The 24,957-nt window shown below is 46.7% G+C and overlaps 1 long non-coding RNA gene across 1 annotated transcript in view; it reads right to left on the reverse strand.

The window, feature by feature from the left end:
- Positions 1-352: 352 nt before the first annotated feature.
- The window catches only part of LOC135186871 (uncharacterized), a 32,175-nt gene continuing 7,570 nt past the window's right edge, over positions 353-24,957 (reverse strand). The window contains exons 3-5 of the long non-coding RNA XR_010307130.1: positions 21,434-21,549; positions 10,846-10,948; positions 353-722 (exon numbers count right to left, since the gene is read on the reverse strand). This is a non-coding gene — a long non-coding RNA (uncharacterized LOC135186871). The remainder of the gene's footprint in view (positions 723-10,845; positions 10,949-21,433; positions 21,550-24,957) is intronic.

The following is a 24,957-nucleotide window of genomic DNA, read 5'->3' on the forward strand; positions in this document are numbered from 1 at the left end:
TGACAATGGAATTCAGAGTCAGACAAATTTTCATCTTTAACTCCAAAAAAACACCTGATGTTGTCCCTGGCATTACTGCAACTCACATAGGGCAGACCTTGTCAGCTGTACCCTTGGCTCTGTCCTTTCATCTCACAGACCCCTCACCTTCACAGCAACTGGAAAAAGACTGTATCAGCCAGAACGCATGATCTGTGCTGCCCTGGTACCTGCGGGTAGCATTCAATAACAGGTGCTTCAAGCACGAGGCTGCTCCTGCCCTGGCCACCCTGCCAGAAGCCTGTCAGGCAGTTGCTCTGAGCTGCAGCCTGCTTGACAGAGCACAATGTCTGCCTTTTTTTTTTTCCCTCTTTTTCCTCCTCTGGGGAACTCATATTTCTCACCTCCCACTGTAACACTTAGCAGAAAGTATATCCCTCACCTCCAGCCTCAGCACCCCCTTTCCACCAGGCTGGAAAGTCACTGATGATGGGGGTGGAAGGTGGCATCTTGTTCTCAGCTCATCAATCTATCATAAACCTCTGCAGCAGGCTAGCTGGCTCCAACTTGCATTTCTCTCCCAGCACAGAGGATGTCTGTGTTTGTTCGGATACGTTGGATAAGTGATTTCAAGCCATGGGTTTCATTTCATCGCTAATCACAGGCATGGGTTGCAATCACACGCAGTAAGGCAGTGGGTAAGCTTCCATTCACCTGCCTGGCAAGGTGGGACACTGGCCATCCTGAAAGAAATAATATTGCAAATGAAATTAAAGAGGGTCACGGGGAGGGGGCATGCAAGAAGGAGTCATTCTTGTCACTGTCAACTTTAGTCCTGATCCATGGATTCGTGTATGATAGGGATCTTTGCTTTCCTGTGTTTCTAGTACTGTGCAAGAGGAAAATGTCTTTAAGGAGTCTCACAATCCTAGCTGAGATAAACCCCAAAAGAAACAAGCCCCAAGATGCTCTTATAACATCAGTCAGACCATTCAGCTTAGCTGATAGCTTTGATGTCCCCATGCATAAGGGATGCCTCTCCTCTGGAAACAGAGAAGTATCTGCCTACCTCCAGCAGAGAGCTTTCCCATGAGGCTCCTTCCATCCTTCTGAAAGTGGCACAGCTTTTGACTTTCAGCATCATTCAATTCCCTATTCACTCCATGCCAGAAGGGGAGATGCCTCTCCAAACTGGTAAACCATTCAGGTGCTCAACATGGAGCTCCTCACAGGAATCAGGAGAAGCAACAAGCCATTTAATTTCCTACTATTTGTTCTTAGATACCCAACCAAGATGAAGGCACAGATAAAATATTCTTCAAGCATCTGGGAGAAGTCTTGTAATTGTTGGCCCTTGTTCTTGTGAAGCACTTCAACTTCCCTGCTGTCTGGTCATAGTGAGGTGAGTTTTGATCTCTTCTCTCTAGTATGATGTGATTAGAAGCAACCTGGTTGGAAGAGACCTCCAAGATCATCCAGTCCAACCTATAACTCAGCCCTATCCAGTCAATTAGACCATGGCACCAAGTGCCTCATCCAGTCTTTTCTTGAACACCTCCCTGGGCAGCCCATGACCTGAAATTGTGCCAAGGGAGGTTTACATTGGATATTAGGAAATGCGTCTTTATGAAAAGAGTGGTGAGGTCTTAGAATAGGTTGCCAAGGGAGGTGGTGGAGTCATTGTCCATGGATGTGTTCAAGAAACATGTGGACACAACATTTAGGGATGTGGTTAATGGCCATGATGGTGTTAGGGCTACAGTTGGACTTGATGATCTTAAGTGTCTTTTCCAACCAAAACAGGTCAATGATCCTATGACTGTAATCACACAGCAGGACCTGTGTATGAATACTTGGCTCTTTTCTCACAAAGACCCCAAATGCCAGGCTACACTGAGAGTTGTTCAGTGCCATGTCTGAAATGAGCTGGTGAGCTCTCAGCCCAGCACTGCAGTTTAGCATCCTCTCTGAACAATGCCCCTGTACCACCCATAGCATCACAATGGAGAGACAGAGGGAAGAAAGAAAAGTGGAGGTGAATGGGTGAGTGGAGAAATAGAGATGACAACACAACAAAGAAAACCACAACCTCTGCTTTTGAGAGTACAGCAATACACATCTGCATTTCACAGCTTGCAGCCTGTGCCCAGGAGCTGCTTTAAAAGCCCTCTTGTACTGCTGTACGGTGATGTGCCTTGTCCTTCCCTGTGCACAATGGGATCAGGATGGGGCTTTTAGGGAACAGCTGCTCTGCATGGACTATAACAACCTGTGCTCAGCTGGGCTGAGTGGGCAGCACCTGCCTGACTTAAGGAGGAAAGATCTCAGTGCTGCAAACTCCACAAACATGCACTTGCCTGTATTTTTCCATGGCACCTCACTGGCTTCCAGAACCTAATTCCTGAAATTAGGCACTAGGGCAGAGATTTTCAGTTTTCAAAACAGACAACACATGTTGGAGAGTGGCCAGAGGCTGTGGGTACACTGAATAAGGGTGGGGCAATTTGGGGGGAAGCTTTCTGCCTACAGGGAGAGCAGGATGCATGAGAGCAGGTCTACAGCACTCAGCTGGAGCAAAATTACCATCAGATCATCAGCTTGATAACAGGATTTAGTACAGGGAGGGCCAAGCCAGGTGAGTCACCTGCTGCTGCTGCCAGTCACTGTGGCTGCTGATGGCTCTGATATCCCAATGAGCATGGAGTGGTGACTGGCAGGGAGATTGCAGGTTAGTTATGGAGCTGGGCATTGCGACAGGCACTCTCTAAGGTTGGCAGCTGGGCAGCTGCTGCTGATATCTGCTCCTCTTCACAGCACCAGATCCTGGAGAGAACAGAGCACCAGCGCCCAAGACCTGACAGCTTTTGCCTCTTGTTATTCACACAGACTGCACACCTTGTGCACTGCACAGCCATTCCTCCCTCAGGAAATGCCTGAGGAAGCAAATCTGGCACCACCATGAGGTCCTTTGCTCCATGCTGCACACAAGGAGCCAAACTGCCCAACACTAGCATGACAGCTGCTGAAGCTTGCTCACTGAGCCATGGTCAAGCACTGAGGACCCGAACCTGTGGAAGCCAGACCAAAGATCTAATAGAGCAAAAGCAGAGGGAACTTCTCCACCAAAACCCATCCAGCCATTCTGGTCATGTCTAAGAGCACCAGACCCTGATGAGACAGGCAAGTCCAGACTCTGCTTTCTTCAACACAATCACTTGCCATAGCAGATGAACGAGATCAGTTACTTGCTCCTTACTTCAGCTCACACACATCCAGTACCCTGCTCACCCCAGCAGGTGCTGTCACATCAGCTATCATTTTGGAATAGTAGTATCTTACCCTTTCTCTGCTGGTCTAAACAGCACAGGAATGGGCTCCCAAACAGTCAAGCTCAGTCTATTAACCAGGGATCATATCACAACAGAAGTTGTGGAGAAGACCTTGACACCAAAATGTTTTGACAATCGAACAAACATCCCCAAGCAACTCCAGGCATCAAGCACAGCTGATGCACACACAGCCAAAGCAGCTTTGAACTGTCTAGCCATGCAGCCACATAACAGAGAGCTCAGAAAATCCTTCCTGAGAAGCTGGGTGAACTCTTAGGTTACTGCTGCACACGAAGCCAGCTGTCCTGTCTGCACATCCAGTGCTACCTATGCTGGCTACTCTGATAATAGCTCCAGTCTGCGCAAGCTGAAATCCTGGTGCAGTGCAGTGCTGCTACCTGCATGGTTTTAAAGAATCACATGTACTTTATGAAGTATAGTAAAGGCATTACTATCTACATGCCCTTCCACGTGGCCAAAACTGCACCCACCAGGCCTTCTCCACAGCAAAGGGAAACACAGATTGCAGTTATCTACTGCTCAATAACTTCTGCAAACATGAGGCTCCACAGACTCACCACTGTAACCAGTAAGGGATGAAGAGTTCAGGTTCAATAACAGTACTGCTGCTTCTGTTTGAGAGCAGAGATAGTTACTGCTACCTGCTATAAACCCTAACGTTTTATATAGCAGATGTATATGTTGGATTGCATAAATACTGCATTACCTATACAAAACAACGTTACCTGCTTTGCAGTCAGGTTCTCTGCCCCATGGCTGCAAACTAAGCAGGAAGACATTGTGAGTCCATGACTGGAGCTTCACTCTTCCCTTTGCTCCCAGTGAAGGTTGGGACAGGATGCTGTGAGATACTACTCTGTCTGTAAAATGTTTAGGTGTTGCAATTCGGTGCTGAGGGACTGCAGCTGGACTAGATTAGATTAGGCTGGGTTAACCAGAGGGATTTTTGCCTGGGTTTCTCCAGCAGCATGTTAACCACAAATCATGAAACAGCAAGAAGACCTCAGAAAATATTCACATCTGAAATGCTTCCTCACAGAGCTGTTCCAGAAATTAAAAAGTCCCATGAGGTCAAAAGAGAAATGAAAAGTAAGTGTCAAGGTCTGAACTCCTACAATGCAGAGGACTGAAATGACTCATTCTGTCACAGTCAAGTTACCAGATTTCCTGTTTGCTCTGCCCCAATCTTTGGGTGTTTTTCAGCAACTAGAACTATGAATTAAGCTCCAATTCTACAAAACATCTGGTGGAGGTGGAGTAATTTCATGAGCTACTGTTACACACCAGTGAGAAAGCTTCTGATGCAGTTTTGGTTTAAATCCGGAGACTGAAGTTCACCTCAGTCCTTATTTTGTCCAAATGGCTCGTTCAGCTCAAGAGCATATTTTGCATCCCTGTTTCCCCACTGCACAATGGAATATGATTCCAGGCATGCTGCCTGTCACAGCTCAGATCCTGACTTAGATTTCTCTAATGCCTTGCATGCTGGAGAGTCTTGGCATGTTTCACAGGCTGCTGTATACGTAGCTAGAATCAGACATGCAGCCACTTCTAGGGTGGAAGACAACAATAACTCCATGTGCTGCACTAAGAGGAATAAGATTCTGTCCCAGGAGTGATACTTTTGCATAACATGTTATTAATGTCAACCTCTGGACAACCAGAAAGCTGTTAGCTACAAGTTTAGCTACATGTGAAGGACTGGAGCTGGGATGTGAACCTGTAGTTTCAGGCAATGTGTCTCTGCTTAAACTGCTAGGCTGTCAGTAGTTGTTTTCATCTCTATAATACACTTCAGACCAGTAACAGATAAATGCCAATGTAGATCATGACCTTCTGTGCCTACTGGGAGGGATAATTCCCTCTCAAAGGATACTTTTGAGAAATAATTCAACACCAGGTGTGAAAGAAGGCTCATTGCCAGTAAAAAAAAAATCATCTTCTTTTTTCCATCTCTCATCACTTGCAGGTCTCTCTTCTCCATGTTTCCCCAAAACGTGGGGCTGCAGCTGGCAGAAGAGGCAGCAAGGAGGCAAGTCCTGCAGGTTGGGAGGGCAGAGGAATAGCCACGAGGAAGGAGACTGAGGTCTGCACTGTAATTCCCAGTGAATAGCATTAGGTGCAGGGATTGAGGAGTGTATGGCAGCATGACACAGGCTCTGTTCTCCCAGTGCCTTGGGAAACCCTCAGGGTCCTGCATGTCTCTCTCCTAGTTTAACAGCCCAGCAGTGCCATAACTCAATTGCCTATTACAATGTAAGTTTGGTACCTGGAACTAGTATGCCCACAATGAACACACTCTTGAATTCAGGATCCCAATCCTACTCTCACTTCAGATGCCAGAGTCAGGGAATCCCAAAGCTTCAATTCACACCTACCTGGAGCCATCTGTCACAGCCTGCCCATTCATTTCCATCCCAAATCCCAAAAGCACATCCTTCTGGGTGTCCGAGAGAGACATTCCAGGGAGGTTCCTGTTGATGTAGCTGCTTTCTACCTTGCAGCACTTGAGATGGCGCCAGTGAAAAGGCAGGTTAAGCTTAGCAGATAAGAAGCTGACCAAGGGCTCCTGTGACCTAGTCACAATGCTGCTACCAGCTTCCTCCTCATGCAGGTCTTATCTTACTTGTTCTGCTGATTTCTGACAGATCCACAAACTGGCTATTCTTAGGGAAGGAGAAAGAGAGGGTAAAAAAATCCGTTGCACCATGCCAGCCTCTCTTAATGTCATCCTAGAGCCAAGGAGGGGGAGTGATGTCCCTTTCTCCCACACTTTGAAACGGTATAGAGGAAAGAGCAGTTCTGATGGCCCTGAACATTGCCTGGGGCAGTGACTGGCAGCTGTAGAAGACCTGCTTTCCTGCCACACACTCAGCTGCTGCGGTGTGCATCCTCCCTCAGCCTGAATCACAGCTGCTGGCAGGAGTGAACACCTGGGTTTACAGGGGAATGCTGCCTTCAGCTGCACCCAGTTCTTTGCGTTCCGGAAACCACAGCCCTAGTTCAGTGGTGTAGCTGTACCATGGATCAGTGTCTTTAAGCACACTAACAGTGACTGAACACAGACACTTTTAGAAGGCATCTGCATTTTGATGGAGTAGAGAACACAAAGTGATTGCCTAACAACCAGAACCTGGCATACTGAAAAATATGATTGCTGCTGACATACAGCAGCCCTGGGCAAGTCAATGCACCCCTGACTGTGTAGCCTCATCAACCTCCCAAAACAGTGAACTAAACGTCCTGCTACCTTGCAGCAGGGTGCTGGGTACCACACAACATCTGGAGATTGCTAGAACACTAACTTAACTTCCTTGATTGTCTCTACAAAAGCAAAAGGCTGTTTAAGGAGAGCAGAGCCTCTTGCACTCCCTTAGAGGTGAGACTGACAATTTGAACTCATTGCCCTGCATGCAGAGTAACTCCACATTGCATACCTAGAGCAAAGGGAAATAGGCATCCTGCATGTCCACCAGCAGCTTTTCTGTGAAGCAGTACAAGCACCTGCACAACTTGGCCTCGCTTGTGGCTGCTGGGCCCAGCATAGGTTTGACACCAGGAGGAAGGCTCACTGCAGTTCTGTATCATTGGCACGATAAGGTATTTTGACCAAGTCTCTTCATCCAGCCATTGCAGCAGCCCTCCTGAAAACACAGGAAGTGTGCTGTTATATCAATCAACATTGGTCAGCAGCAAGTGCCTATTATATTAGGCACTGGATACTTAAAAGCTCTCTAACCCTACATCATAATCATACTCAGTGCTTTACTCAGGGAAGGACTTCTGTCATTACACCAGGACAAGGCTTGCACTGATACAAGACTTAAGGGTCCCCTGGTGACCCCAGGTACCAGCCTGTTATAGGATGCTGTGGCTAAACGATGCTGAGGCCTTATCTCCACTGAGAATCATAGAATCAACCAGGTTGGAAGAGACCTCCAAGATCATCCAGTCCCACCTAGCACCCAGCCCTAGCCAGTCAACTAGACCATGGCACTAAATGCCTCATCCAGTCTTTCCTTGAACACCTCCAGGGATGGTGACTCCACCACCTTCCTGGGCAGCCCATTCCAATGCCAATCACTCTCTCTGGGTTCTGGATATTAACCTTGAAATCATAAGAGAAACAGAAGAAAATGAAACTTGTTCCCAGCTTTCCCTTTCTTTACCACCATGCACCATCCCAGATGTTTCCTGTTCCTCTGCAGCATTTTCCACTTTGCAACACTCACAGTGTTTCCCTTTTCCTTAGTGAGTAGTGTGTGAGGCAGAGAGACAGGATAGCTGTTGCCTGATGTCTCACAACCATGTCTCTGCTTTGAATATTTCTGTGAGTGTCAAAAAAATGATTGGGGTAGTCAGCCCTGGGATAGCCTCTATCTCCTAACCACCTGCAAGTCTCAAGTTGTGCCAGGGTAGGTACAGGCTGGATATTAGGAAGAAGTTCTTCACAGAGAGAGTGATTTCCCATTGGAATGGGCTGCCCAGGGAGGTGGTGGAGGCACCGTCCCTGGGGGTCTTCAAGAAAAGCCTGGATGAGGCACTTAGTGCCATGGTCTGGTTGATTGGTTAGGGCTGGGTGATAGGTTGGACTGGATGATCTTGGAGGTCTCTTCCAACCTGGTTGATTCTATGATTCTATCCTAGCCAACCTGGCCTTGGGTAGGGTGTCTCTGCCCATGGCAGGAGGGTTGGAACTAGATGATCCTTGTGGTCCCTTCCAACCCTGACTGATTCTCTGATGACTTGGGCCAGGGTGTCTGTACCAGCCTCCAACAATGTAATTTCTTCCATCCTCTGAGTCTGTTGTTTGCAAAGGAGCCAAGGTCCAAGGGATCTATTTGTAGATGGAGTGTGTGTTGGTTACTACCAGGACTGGCAGTTTTACGGACTTTCCATGTGCCCAGTGTCGGTGCTGACCCAGACACAACACTGACAGCTGCAGGGTAAATAAATAAAAACAGAGTATTTTGATCTCGGAGTGGGAGATGGTTTGGAGGGGAAGCGGTGGGGGGCAGGGTGTCAGACAGACAGAACACGGCGGCCACAGCTGTGAAGGGAACAGATGCGGCACAGGCAGCGGGAGCAGGGAATACAGTTCTGCAAGTGTAAGCAGTGCTGGAAAGTCTTGGAGAATGGCAGGCATATTTGGGACAGGTGGGGAGTGTTTACATTGAAATAAGAAGGAAGATGGCCTGACAGAATGCTGGTCACGTTACCTGTGACCCAAACTGACCGACCACAGCTCTCATGGGCCCAGAACATCTGAAAACATCAGCTGTCTGCCACAGCAGAACCTAGGGAATGCGTGTGAGGTCCTGCCCCGTGCTCATCAGTGTGTCTACCTCTCACAAGCAAACTGGCACTGGCTCTAAGCCAGCCTTTATTCCAACCTAGCCTGTACTAAGCCTCTGTAGTGCCCCTGTGCAAAGCCTGGGCCAGATAGGTATGAGGCAGCATCAAGACCAAGCTCACCTGAGCCAGCAAACATGCTAGTGTGGTCTTCAGCACAGCTGGAACACAACTGGCAGGGCCCAAGCACAAGCACCTGGCTGACCCCTAACAGCAGCCCTTCAATGGCTAGGCCTCAGGCTGGTTACAGTGGTTTGGGTTTAGGTCTAGCAGAGGCTGTTTTCCAGGTCATGTTTAAATTGACTTGAGTTGCACACTGTTTGAATTTTTGCTGCCAGTGAGGCTCCTGCAGGGCAAGTAACCTGCTGCTAGCCACTGGCTGACAGAGCTGGCATTTTGGTAAAAGCAGCTGTGCTGTGATGGTCATGAAAAAAAAGGAATGGTTGCAGGGCTTGTTGCAGGAGATCTCTGCAATGCTTCAGTGAATTGCCTCTATCCTAAGGAGTAATCACAACTAATGGCACGAATAAACCCCTCTTTTTCAGTCTCCTGGCACATTACACCCCTTCCATTAAACATTAAGAGCTGGACTTTTCAAGAACCCTGTGGCCCCATTTAAAACTAAAGGAGGGTTGGGAACCTATCTCCCTGAGGTGCTGTGTAAACCTCAGCTGAGTCAAGCTGACCCCATCAAAGGCACAGAGCACGGCTGTAGCATAACTGCAGGATGAATGCTTGCATCACACCTACGTTGCACAAGAATGGCAAGGAGACTTGTCCAAGGTCATTTCATGCAACAGAAGACCAGAGACAATGGGCTCCCTCCTCTTGTAAGCCTCCAGTCTGCCTCCAGGCTTCCCTTTTGGTCCTAGTTGATTCCTCCCTCATGACCCATGGGAGAAGAAATCCTTCTTAACTGGAGCTATTTCACCAGATGATGCTCAAAGGCAGCTTGCAAGAAAGTTTGAGCATTTCTAATCAAGCTGAAGGAAGGCTCACAAACACAAAGTCATGCTGAGAGACATTCCCTTCATTTATTCACACCCTAGCCCATAGATAAAAATAGCTTTATATCTTAAGTTTAGGACCACAGAGAGCCCAGAGGATAGCAAGGGATTATCCCAAAAGGGCAACAAGGCAGTCAAAAAGAGCCTAGGGGACATCTTGTACAACTTCCATGAAGAGAATAATTAATTCAAACTGTATAGAGACAGCTCTGGGAGTGTCCACTCTGGAGATGTTCAAAGAGTCTTTTGCTGCTTTGGGCTTGCTTTAAGTCAAGTGTCCTAAAAAAAACACTTGAGCTATGCATTTCATTTCAGTTATACAGGCTGTTTAAATGCCAGGGAAAACTTAGTTATTAAAGAGCTGCAAGCCTTGAACAAGGCACACAGTCATTAGAAAGTTGTTGAGTCATGCAAATATTCTCAATAATTTGAAATTAATGTTCAGTGTGTGCTGCACCATAAAACTCTTAGATGTTGTGGCCGTGGATCCTAAGGGAAAGCCTTACGGGCATGAGTGCAAGAGGTAAGCTAGGCTGTAATTTTAGAGCACACCCCTTGCAATAAGCTAACTTCCATTTGTTAAGCTCTTGTCCTAGGACCAAGTTCTTGCTCTACATGCAGCAGGCTGTTCATTCAAGGCAGTTACATGAGGGCATGCATGTGGCTGGGTACAGCAGAACAGATAAGGTGCTTTCTAGGTGGGAGAAGATGAATGGGAAGAGGATGAAAAGGGATTTTTCCCCACATTGAATGTTTCATTTCCTCACACTCCTATGACCTTTGTCCCTCAGCATGACTACCTACAAGTACCTGAAGGGAGGCTGTAGCCAGGTGGGGGTTGGTCTCTTCTGCCAGACAACCAGCAAGAGAACAAGGGGACACAGCCTCAAGTTGTGCTGGGGGAGGTAGAGGCTGGATGTTAGGAGGAAGTTCTTGCCAGAGAGAGTGGAATGGGCTGCCCAGGGAGTTGGTGGAGTCACCATCGCTGGAGGTGTTCAAGCAAAGCCTGGATGAGACATTTAGTGCCATAGTCTGGTTGACTGGCTAGGGCTGGGTGCTAGGTTGGACTGGATGATATTGGAGGATCTCTTCCAACCTGGTTGATTCTTTGACCTCTCTGACCAAGGGTAGAAGGATGTATTTTGGAGCTGTCATACCTTATATGCCTCTGAAGAACATGCTGTGGTGGGTGTTGCTCAGTATTCCCTGTACTTCTTGTGGAAGCAGGGGGCAGCATGAGGATCCCAGCCAGCACAGTACCTGAAATGACATAGAAATTAGACAGAAATTATGATTTCCTTGCCAGTAAGGAGCAGTCCACATTTCCACTGTTGCCCAGCTCTGCAAGGGAAAAACATGATCCTGATGGAGCAGAAAACACTCCAGCTGTCCACCACTGCTGCAGTTATCTGTAAGCATCCATTTTCTCCAGATACTGCCTACAGCAGTATCTCAAGAGTTAAACTACCTGGAAGAAGGAGATTTTAGTAGAGGATCTGGAGCAGCAAACATTATCAGCAGTGTTAATCTGTCACATCTCCTGGACTGTACATACCACGCTCCATCACTCTGGCATGTCATGGCCTGCATTGTTACAAGATGTACCGAGGCTGCAGCCAGCCATAGTTTGGCATCTCAGTGAACCTCCTGATCCAGGAAAATACAGGAAGGAAATTCTAATAATGCTATCTTGCAAAACCTCCCAAACCCAACACAAACCAACCTAGCTTTATAAAAAGCAACCAAAACTTTTCAGCAAGTACTACATTAGAGTTTTTTTTCAAACACAAACATAGAACAAATATGTTTGAATGAAAGGTGAGCTAGACTCTTGAATGCACACCATTCATTGACACTGGGTGGCTCAAATCTTACAGTTTTTCTTCATCATGTTTCTACCCTACTCAGACACTTAGAAAGAAAACAAAAAATTAAAACCATTTGCTTTCCTGGGTCCTGCTTCCTAGTTCTGGCAAGAATCCAGCCAGCAGCCAGGCTGCCCTGAAAACATCCCATGTTATCTGAACCTGAAAATGAAGCAGACTAAGACTGGACCAAGTTTTTGGAGCTGACAATACTGGAGTGTCTGGAGCAGACACCAGATGAGAAGGCTCTTGGCTCTCTTGTTGTTGTTGAGCTCCTGGTAAGGAGTTAGGAAGAGAAAGATGGTTTGGATAGAATAAAGTCTCAAAGGAATGGATGATCTCACTTGTCCACACACACACACCCAGATGTATAAATATATATAATTAACTAGAAAATACCATGTGGTACAAAGGTTTCTTCACCTTGGGTTCATCAGAGTTGGGCTAGTTAAGGTTGGTGCAGCCATAACAAAGAGTACTTCCCACACATCTCCTTCTAAGAGTCCTTCAACCACATGATAGCATTTTAGATGCATTTATATCTTTTGATTGGTTCCTGTATGCTTTTCATGCAGAGAATAATAGACATGTGATATAATTATTAAGCATATATGGAACAGTCTACATAGTCATCAGCAGAATACATGGGCTTTATGCACACATAAATGCAGTTTGTTGGTCACTTTAAACTGTTGCAAGTGTGTATAAGGAGTAGGAGATGAAAGGTCTGCCCTCAAAACCTCTCCTTTTCTACACAGACAGAGGGAAAGCAACACCAAAAAATCCCCCCAAAAGCAACCAAACAACACCCCCTGGATCAATATAAAGAGTTTAATGAGGTAAGAGGCACAATTAGCCTTAGCCTATATGAAGAAAAGTGCAGTAAAATGCTCCAGAGGGCATTTTCATTTTGAAGCACGACAGCAGCATGGTACTGCATATCAGCAGCAGATTCATCTCAACCCATGACATTACCCCATCCAAATCTCATAAAGAGGACAACCCAAAAGAAAGAATAACCCCCAAAACTACTGAAGGCAACGTCTTTATCTGCTTTCCACCTGTGGCACAACAGAGGGAGAGCCAGTGCAGCAGGTGGTATTTGGGACTTTAGGCTTTCTTAAGCAGACCCCTGGCAAGTTGGACAAAGTTGCACAACCCAACTTGCAGCTACAAATCGCTAGTTTCAAGGCTGTCACTAAACAACTTCTGTATCTCTGTCCCTGTTTCCCAGACAGTGCCTCCTAGGGGACATAGCAAAGAAAGCTCTCCCCAGAATACAGCTTAAACCCTTAGCAGCATGCTGAAGTAGCAGTCATTCCCATGCATTGTTGGGATGCCATATTGCATGACAAATAAATCCTTGCTCTGTTCTGTTACAAAGAGATTGCTTTAAGCTGGGCTTGCTTGCTTTAAGTGAAACACACATGCCTCTGGGTGGTTTGGTTTGTTGTTTTGGTGGCTTTTCCTGTGTTTTGGGAAGGGACAAAGCTGGGGGTGAGGGGGAGGTTAGAAAATGCTGTTGAGCCTTCCTACGTAGTTTCTGTTCACCCTGCTTATGATTTGTGTCCCTGAACACAGCTGGTGGTATCCATTTTTTAATCAAGCTGAAGGTGCATGGGTTCCCACATTGACATTTTCAACCCTAATGAGGGCATACTTAATTCTCAGGAGCAAATCAAACCTTTTCCTTTCAAGAAACCCCCACATCATCTCTGAAAAATTTACAAGACTCAGATTTGTCTTAAAACCAAGGAATGAGAGAGGAGAAGAAAGGGAGAAGAAAGGGAGAAGAAAGGGAGAAGAAAGGGAGAAGAAAGGGAGAAGAAAGGGAGAAGAAAGGGAGAAGAAAGGGAGAAGAAAGGGAGAAGAAAGGGAGAAGAAAGGGAGAAGAAAGGGAGAAGAAAGGGAGAAGAAAGGGAGAAGAAAGGGAGAAGAAAGGGAGAAGAAAGGGAGAAGAAAGGGAGAAGAAAGGGAGAAGAAAGGGAGAAGAAAGGGAGAAGAAAGGGAGAAGAAAGGGAGAAGAAAGGGAGAAGAAAGGGAGAAGAAAGGGAGAAGAAAGGGAGAAGAAGAAGGAAGGAGGAAGGGAGAAGAAGAAGGAAGGAGGAAGGGAGAAGAAGGAGGAAGGAGGAAGGGAGAAGAAGGAGGAAGGGAGAAGAAGGAGGAAGGGAGAAGAAGGAGGAAGGGAGAAGAAGGAGGAAGGGAGAAGAAGGAGGAAGGGAGAAGAAGGAGGAAGGGAGAAGAAGGAGGAAGGGAGAAGAAGGAGGAAGGGAGAAGAAGGAGGAAGGGAGAAGAAGGAGGAAGGGAGAAGAAGGAGGAAGGGAGAAGAAGGAGGAAGGGAGAAGAAGGAGGAAGGGAGAAGAAGGAGGAAGGGAGAAGAAGGAGGAAGGGAGAAGGAGGAGGAAGGGAGAAGGAGGAGGAAGGGAGAAGGAGGAGGAAGGGAGAAGAAGGAGGAAGGGAGAAGAAGGAGGAAGGGAGAAGAAGGAGGAAGGGAGAAGAAGGAGGAAGGGAGAAGAAGGAGGAAGGGAGAAGAAGGAGGAAGGGAGAAGAAGGAGGAAGGGAGAAGAAGGAGGAAGGGAGAAGAAGGAGGAGGGAGGAAGGGAGAAGAAGAAGGAGGGAGAAAGGGAGAAGAAGAAGGAGGGAGAAAGGGAGAAGAAGAAGGAGGGAGAAAGGGAGAAGAAGAAGGAGGGAGAAAGGGAGAAGAAGGAGGAGGGAGAAAGGGAGAAGAAGGAGGAGGGAGAAAGGGAGAAGAAGGAGGAGGGAGAAAGGGAGAAGAAGGAGGAGGGAGAAAGGGAGAAGAAGGAGGAGGGAGAAAGGGAGGAGAAGAAGGAGGGAGAAAGGGAGGAGAAGAAGGAGGGAGAAAGGGAGGAGAAGAAGGAGGGAGAAAGGGAGGAGAAGAAGGAGGGAGAAAGGGAGGAGAAGAAGGAGGGAGAAAGGGAGGAGAAGAAGGAGGGAGAAAGGGAGGAGAAGAAGGAGGGAGAAAGGGAGGAGAAGAAGGAGGGAGAAAGGGAGGAGAAGAAGGAGGGAGAAAGGGAGAAGAAGAAGGAGGGAGAAAGGGAGAAGAAGAAGGAGGGAGAAAGGGAGAAGAAGAAGGAGGGAGAAAGGGAGAAGAAGAAGGAGGGAGAAAGGGAGAAGAAGAAGGAGGGAGAAAGGGAGAAGAAGAAGGAGGGAGAAAGGGAGAAGAAGAAGGAGGGAGAAAGGGAGAAGAAGAAGGAGGGAGAAAGGGAGAAGAAGAAGGAAGGAGAAGAGAGGAGGAAGGGAGAAGGAAGGAGAAGAGAGGAGGAAGGGAGAAGAAGGAAGGAGAAGAGAGGAGGAAGGGAGAAGAAGGAGGAGGGAGGAGGGAGAAGGAGGAGGAGGGAGGAGGGAGAAGAAGGAGAAGGGAGGAGGGAGAAGAAGGAGGAGGGAGGAGGGAGAAGAAGAAGGGGGGAGGAGGGAGAAGAAGAAGGGGGGAGGAGGGAGAAGAAGAAGGGGGGAGGAGGGAGAGAAAGAAGCTGCAGCACTTCTGCTTAGATACCTCCAGAAGGTATGCTTGCAATATTAAGTGGAATAGCTCCCTACCTCCGCTGTCCTGCTAGAATAGGAGCTGCTGTGTTGTTGCCTCGCACTGATGTAGGCCAATGTTTCTCAACAGGAAGGCTTGTCTGGATCCTAGACAAAAAGCTCTTAGGAACACCAGCCCTCAAATAACCTAACCCCTCATGCTAGCACATTAAAGAAAATTCAGCACCACAGCTGCAGATGTGCAGCCAGCTTGAAACAATTAACTTGATTCCTGAGCAGAGATTCTAATGCCAAAAGCTAAGAATGGTTATTTTCTAGGTAACAAGCATCACCCAAACTTTAGCAGCCTTACACAACTTTTAGCTTCTCATTTCAAACTCCAGGCTACTGAAAAGCTGGACTGCTTTTTAAGATCCTGGGTCGTTCCCTTCTCTGTGTTCAAGCTGTTCTTCCAACAATATCTTTTTTAAACTGTGTGCTTGTTTCCAGTGAGTGGAGTCCAAGCAATAAGAAAAACTCAGTGAGAGAAGCTGGCTTCTTGCATATAAATGTTACTTTGAAAGGAGCTGGTATTTTTGGAGTTCATGGGCTGGGGCTGTTCCTCTGCAATAGTTTTGTCCTACGACTTACAGGAACCCTGTAGCTCTAGAAGGAAGATGCTCATTCAACTCTAACCTGAAAGAAGGAGCACAAGGTAATAATCTCCTTTCCCAAACACACTGTCAAGATTATTTTTGTTTAGCCTGTTCAGGCTTTTCTTCATTTTTCTACACTGAGGTGTGTAGGCTTTCTGGTAGGGAATGTGTGATCTCCCTATATACAATACAGCACAGATTTGTGTCTCATTCTAAGATGTACTGTCTGTGCCATGCTACCTCTACTTGCAAATCAGGAGCAGTTGGAAGAGACCTCCAAGATCATCCAGTCCAACCTAGCAACCAGCCCTGGCCAATCAACTAAACCATGGCACCAAGTGACTCATCCAGGCTTTTCTTCAACACCTCCAGGGATGGCAACTCCACCACCTCCCCAGGCAGCCCATTCCAGTGTCCAATGACTCTCTCAGTGAAGAACTTTCTCCTCACCTCAAGCCTAAATTTCCCCTGGTATAGCTTGAGGCTGTGTCATCTTGTTCTGGTGCTGGCCACCTGAGAGAAGAGAGCAACCTCCTCCTGGCTACAACCACCCCTCAGGTAGTTGTAGACAGCAATAAGGTCACCCCTGAGCCTCCTCTTCTCCAGGCTAACCAATCCCAGCTCCCTCAGCCTCTCCATGAAGAGTTCTACTCTCTATGAACCAAGTACAGGGATTTCACTGAGCGCCCTGGTGCTCTGCTCTGTGGGTTTCCAGATCTCCCAACATTGGGAAGCACTATTAGAGAGCTAATTCTACTCTTACCATATATAACAGAGTTCAAATACTTGCACCTCTCTTGGTAACTGGGCTGTGATGATGACTGTGAACTTAATCAATCGAAGGACTTTTCAACCACCAGGAGCCTTCTTAAAGGCATGAGGAAAGGGCAGTCCTGGAATCCCAGGGACAATGAATGCACTGACAAGTAAGTAGGCAGGGATTTGTGCAGAAATATCTGCATGTGCATGTATAAGGGCGAGAGAGAAGATGAACTAATCCCTTTCCTTGAGGCTATGCCTTTACTCTTTCAGATTGGCACGTGTCTCCTTTGTTTTCAATAATAGAGGTAATTATATCTGAAATGTTAAACTGTAAATCCATCATGCAATTAAGAGAATTCAAACTGCAAAGCACTATGGGAACAGTTAAGGATGGATAGGAATAGAGATTCTGAAAAATCACCCCCCTGGTTTTCTATTACCCATCTCAAAGACTCAGGAAGTTTACTGCCTTCCCTAGGGACTGGCTATCTTCCCTCCACAAGGTAAGAGAACCACACATTGACTGCAGTGAGAATCACTAACATACTAAGGTGGAACCTCATGAGGTTCAACAAGACCAAGTGCAGTGTCCTGCATCTGGGTTGGGGCAATCCCAAGCACAAATACATGCTGGGCAGTGACTGGCTGGAGAGCAGCCCTGAGGAGAGGGACTTGGGGGTGCTGCTGGATGAGAAGGTCAACAGGAGCCAGCAGCGTGCACTTGCAACCCAGACTTTTCAGGCTCTCAGGGAGGGACAGGACTAGGGGGGAATGGAGCAAAGCTGGAGATGGGTAGGTTCAGACTGGATGTGAACAGGAAGTTGTTGAGCAGGAGAGTGGTGAGAGCCTGGAGTGGGTTGCCCAGGGAGGTGGTTGAGACCCTGCCCCTGGAGGTGTTTAAGGCCAGGCTGGATGAGGCTCTGGCCAGCCTGATCTAGGGTAGGGTGTCCCTGCCCATGGCAGAGGAGTTGGAACTGGCTGATCCTTGTGGTCCCTTCCAACCCTGACTGATTCTAACAGAGAAAGCCTTAAGAGAGGGGTTTATGGTTTGGATTTCATCTAATTTTTTTTACCTTTCTTATCACTGAACAAAACCCTGTGGTCCTTCCTACATGCTAAACAATTAAACTCTTCTAAAACCACATGCCCAAATAAAGTTAGTCTTTATGCAACTCAGCTGAAGCTTTTTTTTTTTTATCATCCCCTCTGTAATTATTATTGAAGAAATCTATCATTACATTTTACAGGGAAGCCTAAAATGACTGGCTTAAAAATACAGATGAACCAGAGTATGTCCAAGTCCCTCCCTCTACCACCTACACTTGAAAACAAAAGAAGAAAGAGAAGAGAGAGTACTAAAAAATGAGACTCATTTCTTTCTTCATAGGCTCACCAGTGACACTCATCTTTTGTAGGCAGTAAAGGAGGGTGATCCTGGGCTTACCTTACAGTTTTGTCTCTAAGGAAGACTCACCAGTTGAGTGCTGGAGTAATGGTACTGGTGAAAGCACATATGCAAGGGTGGGCTTAAATACAAGGTCTGGTGATCTTCATGCTTCTCTATATTGGTGGCTGCTGCTGAGGCTCAGGCTCAAAGCATCAGTCTTTGCTTAGAAGGAGTGAACTTGGACTTTTTGCTCTTGGGGAGGTGCACAACTCTGCATAGCTGGCCTGAGCTTCCAGGCCAAATGAGAGCAAGGCAGCCTGGTTTTCCTCTTCAAAAGGAACTACCATTACAGTATTGCCTTACAGAAAAGAAAGGAGAGGATGGTTTGAGTACAGCCTCAGATGTGGGCTTCACCAGCAAAACAGAGATCAGCAACTAGAGACACTCAGATCCTGCTGGGTCTACCTGGCCCTCCATACACAGGCAAGTTGTTTGTGACATTAAAAGTTGAGACCAGAGTGATTTGAACCTTTCTTCCCAGCATTTCCTACCCAGTGTGAACAGAGAAGGAGTTGATCTTTGGGTAAGGAATGCCATTACTTACACTACAGTCACTTGGGATAATATTTATTACCAATAGCCTTTCACAGGACAAGCTGAGGCAAGAAAGATCAAATCTTTGCTTCAGGGTATCCATTGACTTATAAATGCAGAAATGCCAACACTGAAAGTGTCAAATGCAAAATGAAATATGAGTGTGCAGGGCTTGACTCAGAAACCATGAGGTTTGGTGAGGCTTATTGGGTTTGTTTTACTTTGAGGTGTACTTGGATCACATTCTTCTCAAATCTAAGGGCTGGCAATGTATTTTTTTAATGAGAACTGAATTTCTTATATAATAACCAAATTGGTTTTTTTTTTTTCCCAAAAGCATCACACTTCCAAAACCAGGAGAAAACAAACAACACTTCCAAATCCAGGCTAAAAAAAACTGGCTGCATAGTCACTACTACTCCCACTTCTGCATGCAACATTGCAAAAATGTTGATTAAAAACTAGACAACTTTATCCCACTCACCACATTTGCATTGCTAACCAAACCAAATATCTTCATATTTCAAGTATCAGCCAATTTTACTTGAAACCTCTTGACTGACCCTGGGTTTGTTCCTTTGACTGGCCTGGGTTTGTTTCTTTCCTGGAATGAGTGAGACAAGGACTCCACCCCTCCTTTTAAATAGACCTAAGCTGTGTCGTTTAAGTTACTTGGAACAGGGTGCAGGGACCATCAGGAAAGGATTAACTGTAACAAAATCTTGGGGAGGTTAAAAACCGGGCAAGCTGGCCAGTTAAACTCTGTGATGGACCATTTGCCTGTAGCAAACCAGCCTTCCAAAACCCAACCTAATTATATCCGTCTGCCTTAGAAGTCATCAATGAAGGTCTCTGTCGTTACTGGAAGATGCCCCAATGAAAAAATGCCTTCCTAAAACTTTTAGAAGCCACCAACTCAGATGGAGTGGACAAGTGGACTACAGACTAGGATTTAATTAGTGAGAGGCGTGAAAAGCCAGCAATCCAGCCCAGCATTCCCTGGATTTTGTCTCTGGCACAGGAAGTGTTTGCATGTTTCCCGCTTGTGGTTTCTATTTTAGCCTGTGTTCATTGCTGAGATGCTTCAACACAGCTGTGCTGTTCATTAACTGCCTAGCATGTCACTCAGCCCAAGCAAATGGCTTTGGGGTAGCATTTTCCAATGACCTGAGGGAAGGGTAAACCTCTGTGAGGAAAGGAAGGTATTCTTCTGGGAGATGCTTGAGAATCTCATGAGATACATTTAAAATGAAGACCAGAGAAGACTCAAGGTAGAGTCCACAGCAAAGAGGCTGGAACTCACATGGAGATTTTGGGAACAATCCTCAGCTGTTGAAACTCTACTGAGACACCAGTGACCAACAAACAGAAATCTTCCATCGTGTTATAGCTACTATCTCTAGCAGAGAGCTCTCCACCCCTGTGGCTTCCCCTGTAGGCTCAGAGGCAAACATTTTGAGGGCACCTCCACCCTCTCCTCTTCATTGTGTCCTGCTCTCCGGCAAGAGCCATTTGCAAACCTAAAGCATGCTCAAGCCTTGCCCTTGAACACTTCAGTTCAGGAAGGTGCCCTGCCCTGTTCCAGAAGCTGCATCAGAGACGTGCTGAGCCACGCAGCTGCCGGTTGGATGCTGTTTCCAAAGAAATAGGGTCCATATTGTGCCACAAGTGACTCATGCTGAGATCATCCCAGTCAGGAAGAGACAGAGGGAGCAGTTCCACCTCTTCCTTCAGGGAGGGCTCACGGCATGGAGGAGCAAAGCAGGTGCTGCAAGCAGGGAGGTTTGGGGCTTCCCACTGCCTGGATCCTGTTTTGCACAAAGGAAGGGGAGACAGAGCATGAGGAACATGCTGTCTGCCAGCCCCTGCTATGGCATCCATCACAAGGACAGCCCTTGGCCATTGGCAGCCTGGGAGGAGCACTCGCAGCACACAGCCTAAACATGCCAGCCTGCCTCTGCTTCTCTCCCCCAGCTTTGCTGTAACCACTGCACTGCTCCACCACAAAGCGGTTTCCTTGCTACTGCCTCATCATCTACAACCCCCTGTTAAGCACTCTCCGTCCTTCACTGGGTAGTCTCTGGAAGACCACTACAGGCCCAGGCAGAGTAAGCAAATACAGTTTTAAAGACAGGAAATCCACACAGCACCATGACAAGCCTGAAGTCTCCATGACTAAGTCTATCTCAATAACCAGCCGTGGGCTCACTTATCCAAAACGTTAGCCAGAGAATTTAAAACCAGTTTAGAAAACACTGATTTTATTCTAAACCTCTGATTTAGGCTCAGGTAGCTCAACAAGGAGTGAGCCACTCAGCCCTTAAGCTGTCAGTCCAGTCCCCCATTGTGGCACAACACTGTTCAGCATGAATCACTGTCAGGTCTACAATTTATACCCTCACATCTGCTGAATCACAGAACAGAATCATAGAATCAACCAGGTTGGAAGAGACCTCCAAGGTCATCCAGTCCAACCTAGCACCCAGCCCTATCCAGTCAACTAGACCACAGCACTAAGTGCCTCATCCAGGCTTTCATTCAACACCTCCACGGACAGTGACTCCACCACCTTCCTGGGCAGCCCATTCCAATGCCAATCACTCTCTCTGTGAAGACCTTCCTCTTAATATCCAGCCTAGACCTCCCCTGGCACAACTTGAGACTCTATCCCCTTGTTCTGTTGATGGTTGTCTGGTAGAAGAGACCAACCCCTACCTGGCTACAACCTCCCTTCAGGTAGTTGTAGACAGCAATGAGGTCAGCCCTGAGCCTCCTCTTCTCTAGGCTGGACACCCCCAGCTCCCTCAGCCTCTCCTCACAGGGCTTGTGTGCATCTGTACCTCTAGAAGCATGGCTGCTGTCACTTCCCAACCCGTCCTAATCAGCTTGTCACTGAGTTGTTTTAGCCTTTGACTTGCCTTATTACAGTTCCTCCCAAATAGGTTTCCCTGGTAGTTGCCTCCCATGCACATGCACTGTGTCTGTGCCACAAGCTGCTTACCCCTGGTCCTCCAGGCAGTCACTGCTCTTCAGATTGCTCATCAGAAACCTAGCCCAAAACCCAAAGAGATTGACAAAAGCACATTTTGCTGCTCTTCCTGCAAAACTCTTGAACTCCTGCAAGTTGAACACATGAAAGCAATCTGAGGTTAGCGTGTAATACACAAACCACATAAAAGAGGTAATTTAGCACCAGACACATGTTCCCAGAAGCAGGTTGAAACTAATACAGCTTTTGCATTGAAGTCATAAAATACAGTACTTATACTGACTTAGGAGGCGTCCTTACTTAGTGTGTCCTGATGAGGGAATAACAACAAGCGCCCTGATGTGGATACAAGCTGAATACAAAAGGCACTTCACACTTTCCTTGCCAACAACCTCCCCACCTCCTCCACCCCCATCTCTCCGAGAGAGAGATGCACACAGCTTCATGACAGTGTCTGAATGGTAACAGACAATTGAGGAGAAAACCAATTTCTTCTTTTCCATGGACATTGTCTACCTGGATTTTAGTAAAGCCTTTGATGCTGTCTCCCACAGCATCCTCCTTCAGAAACTCAGGGTACAAGGCTTGCCCTGGATGGAAAACTCTCTGGATGGCCAGGTCAGAAGAGTGGTGGTGAATGGAGCTAAATCTGGCTGATGCCCAGTCATTAGTGGTGTCCCCCAAGGTTCAGCACTGGGGCCTGTCCTCTTTAATATCTTTATCAATGACGTGTTTGAGTGGATCAAGTTTGCAGATGACACCAAGCTGGGTGGCTGTGCTGATCTGTTATAGGATAGGAAAGCTTTACAATGAGATCTGGACAGGTTAGACCCATGGGCCAAAGCTTGTATGAAGTTCAACATGGTCAATGCCAGGTCCTCCCCCTGCACCACAACCACCCCATGGTAAGCCACAGACTTGGAGTTGTATGGTTGGAAAGCTGCCACTTGGAGTGGGACCTAGAAGTATCAGCTGACAATTGACTGAACATGAGTCAGCAACATACAGAGCTGATCAAGAAAGCCAGTGGCATCCTGGCTTGTATTAGAAGCACAGTGGCCAGCAGGAATGGTGATCATCACCCTGTACTCAGCACTGGTGAGGCCACACCTCAAGTATTGTGTTCAGTTCTAGGGCCCTCACTACAGGAAGGACATTGAGGGGCTGGAGCATGTCTAGAGACAGACAACGAGGCTTGTGAAGGGACTGAAGTGCACCAACTATGAGGAACATCTGAGGGAGCTGGGATTGTTCAGTCTGGATAAGAGAAGGCTGAGGGGAGACCTCATCACACTCTACAACTACCAGAAGGGAAGTTGGACTATGAAGGAGGCTAACCTCATCTCCTTAGTGTCAAGCAACAGGACTTGAGGAAATGGTTTCAAGCCATGTCAAGGAAGGTTTAGGCTGGATATTAGGAAATATTTCTTCACTGAAAGGGTTCTCAAACATGGTCTAGTTGACTGGATAGGGCTGGGTGCTAGGTTGCACTGGATGATCTTGGAGGTCTCTTCCAACCTGGTTGATTCTATGATTCCATGGTCAGAATGATCTGCCCAGGGCAATGGTGGAGTCACCATCCCTGCAGGTGTTTAAGCAGCATATGGACCTGACACTTAGGGACATGGCTCAATGTTGACCCTTCAGCACTGGGTTGAGCACTGGACTGGATGACCTTTGAGGTCTCATTCCAAACCTATTGAAAGGATACATCAAGCTGAATCCAAGCCCTTTGATAACTCTCTAACACTTTTTTAGCACTGAGATATCATACCTTAAAAACCTGTGATCCAGTTGGAGCACTTGCAGGGTCTGCAACACTGCCCCTGGCATGGAGGAGTTAGCACAGAGATCAGCCTCCAAGCAGTATTAATGAACCTGTGTGAAATCTCTCTTCTGATCCTGGATGAAGGCACTTAGTGCCATGGTCTGGTTGACTGGACAGGGCTGGCTCATAGACCAGCAGCATATGGACCTGACACTTACGGACATGGTTCAGTGTTGACCCTTCAGCACTGGGTTGAGCACTGGACTGGATGACCTTGGAGCTCTCATCCAACCTGGTTGATTCTATGAAGCCACAAACAACCTAACATTAGCAACTTCTGTCCACGGTTGACACCTGTAGAAGTCAACCATGTTAGCACTGTTTTCACAGGTCCCAAAGCCCAGTAGCTCACTTTCAGCCAGCAAAAAAAGAAAAATAGTTAAAAAGTGACATATTTTGAAAGAAAAGAGTTCTGAAACCAGAGCTGTGCTTCACCTTCAAAAAGCATGCTGGCAGAGAAACCGGCTTTACGTTGAGAGTTACTTTGGTATGAAAGAGCTACACAGCAAAATTCTAAATGCCTTTAGAGAACAGAATGAAATAAAAGGAGATTTTTTTTTCTCTCCTTAACACCTCATCAGCAAAATTCTCCTTCCTGGGCAAGTCTTTTTCTTTTGCAAAATTATTGTGCTGGTTTGCCAACGATGCTTTTCTAAGAACAACCACCTAAGCAAAGCAGCTGCTTTCTCATCCTGCCTCTCCCAACACTTCAACACTCCCTTCTGCAGCCTGAGTAGAAAATTCTCTGCCTTGGGGGCTGCAATGAAATTCCTACAAGTCATTAAGAGAAAATGTTGTAACCATGTAGAACCCACTTCCCTCTTTCCTCTGTACCCATGGGTTTTTTTTTTTCCTTTTAAAGTTCCTGACCCTAACTTCCAACTACAGTTCCAGCTAGAGTCTGAGAAATTGATTTGAGATACTTATGTTGCTGTGTTTTAGACTCAAACAAGCCTATCCAGAAGCACTAAACATAAGACCATAGAATCATAGAATCAAGCAGGTTGGAAGAGACCTCCAAGATCATCCAGCCCTATCAACTCAGACTGAAACACTTTCCAGTGAAACCAATGGCTTCACTTCCATTCCTAGTGATATGTTGGACAATGTCAGTTCAGTTGGACAATATCAGAATCAGTTCAACTGATTCTGTGGCCTGCATTTAACTGAGCCTTTGAAAGAAAAATATGGAGGGAGATATGAATATTAATCAAAACACACAGTCACTGAGAATGTTTATGGGCCTGTCCCATGAAGTAGGCTATCACCAAAAGAAAGGCTATTTGTCCTATTTTAAACTCCTTATTCATTAGCTAAGAATAGCTGGAAGAATAGCAAAGTTATCACACACTGACCTTAATTAAGACAGTGATTCACCCTTTGCTCTTGGAACAAACAGAACAGAGTTTGGAGCTGGAAAGCTTCCATGCTAAAGGAGTGTGGGTGAAGACCTTACAGTTATCATGCAGGGCCTCTTGATGGAGAACACAGGGTTCATGAAAGACATCTTAACCCTGAGAACAAACACAGACATTTGTTTGTTTTTTCCTGGTGACTTAGAGAAATACAAGTATGAGAGACACTGGGTTTTGAAAGCCTGGAAATGCCAAGTTAACACAGATCTTTACTCTCACCCTTATTAAACCAAGGAATTCATCAATATAATGCCCAGGTGGCCAGGAGAGCCAATGGCATCCTGGCCTGCATC

This window comes from Pogoniulus pusillus, chromosome 26 (assembly GCF_015220805.1).
Source record: "Pogoniulus pusillus isolate bPogPus1 chromosome 26, bPogPus1.pri, whole genome shotgun sequence".
Classification (NCBI taxonomy): domain Eukaryota; kingdom Metazoa; phylum Chordata; class Aves; order Piciformes; family Lybiidae; genus Pogoniulus; species Pogoniulus pusillus.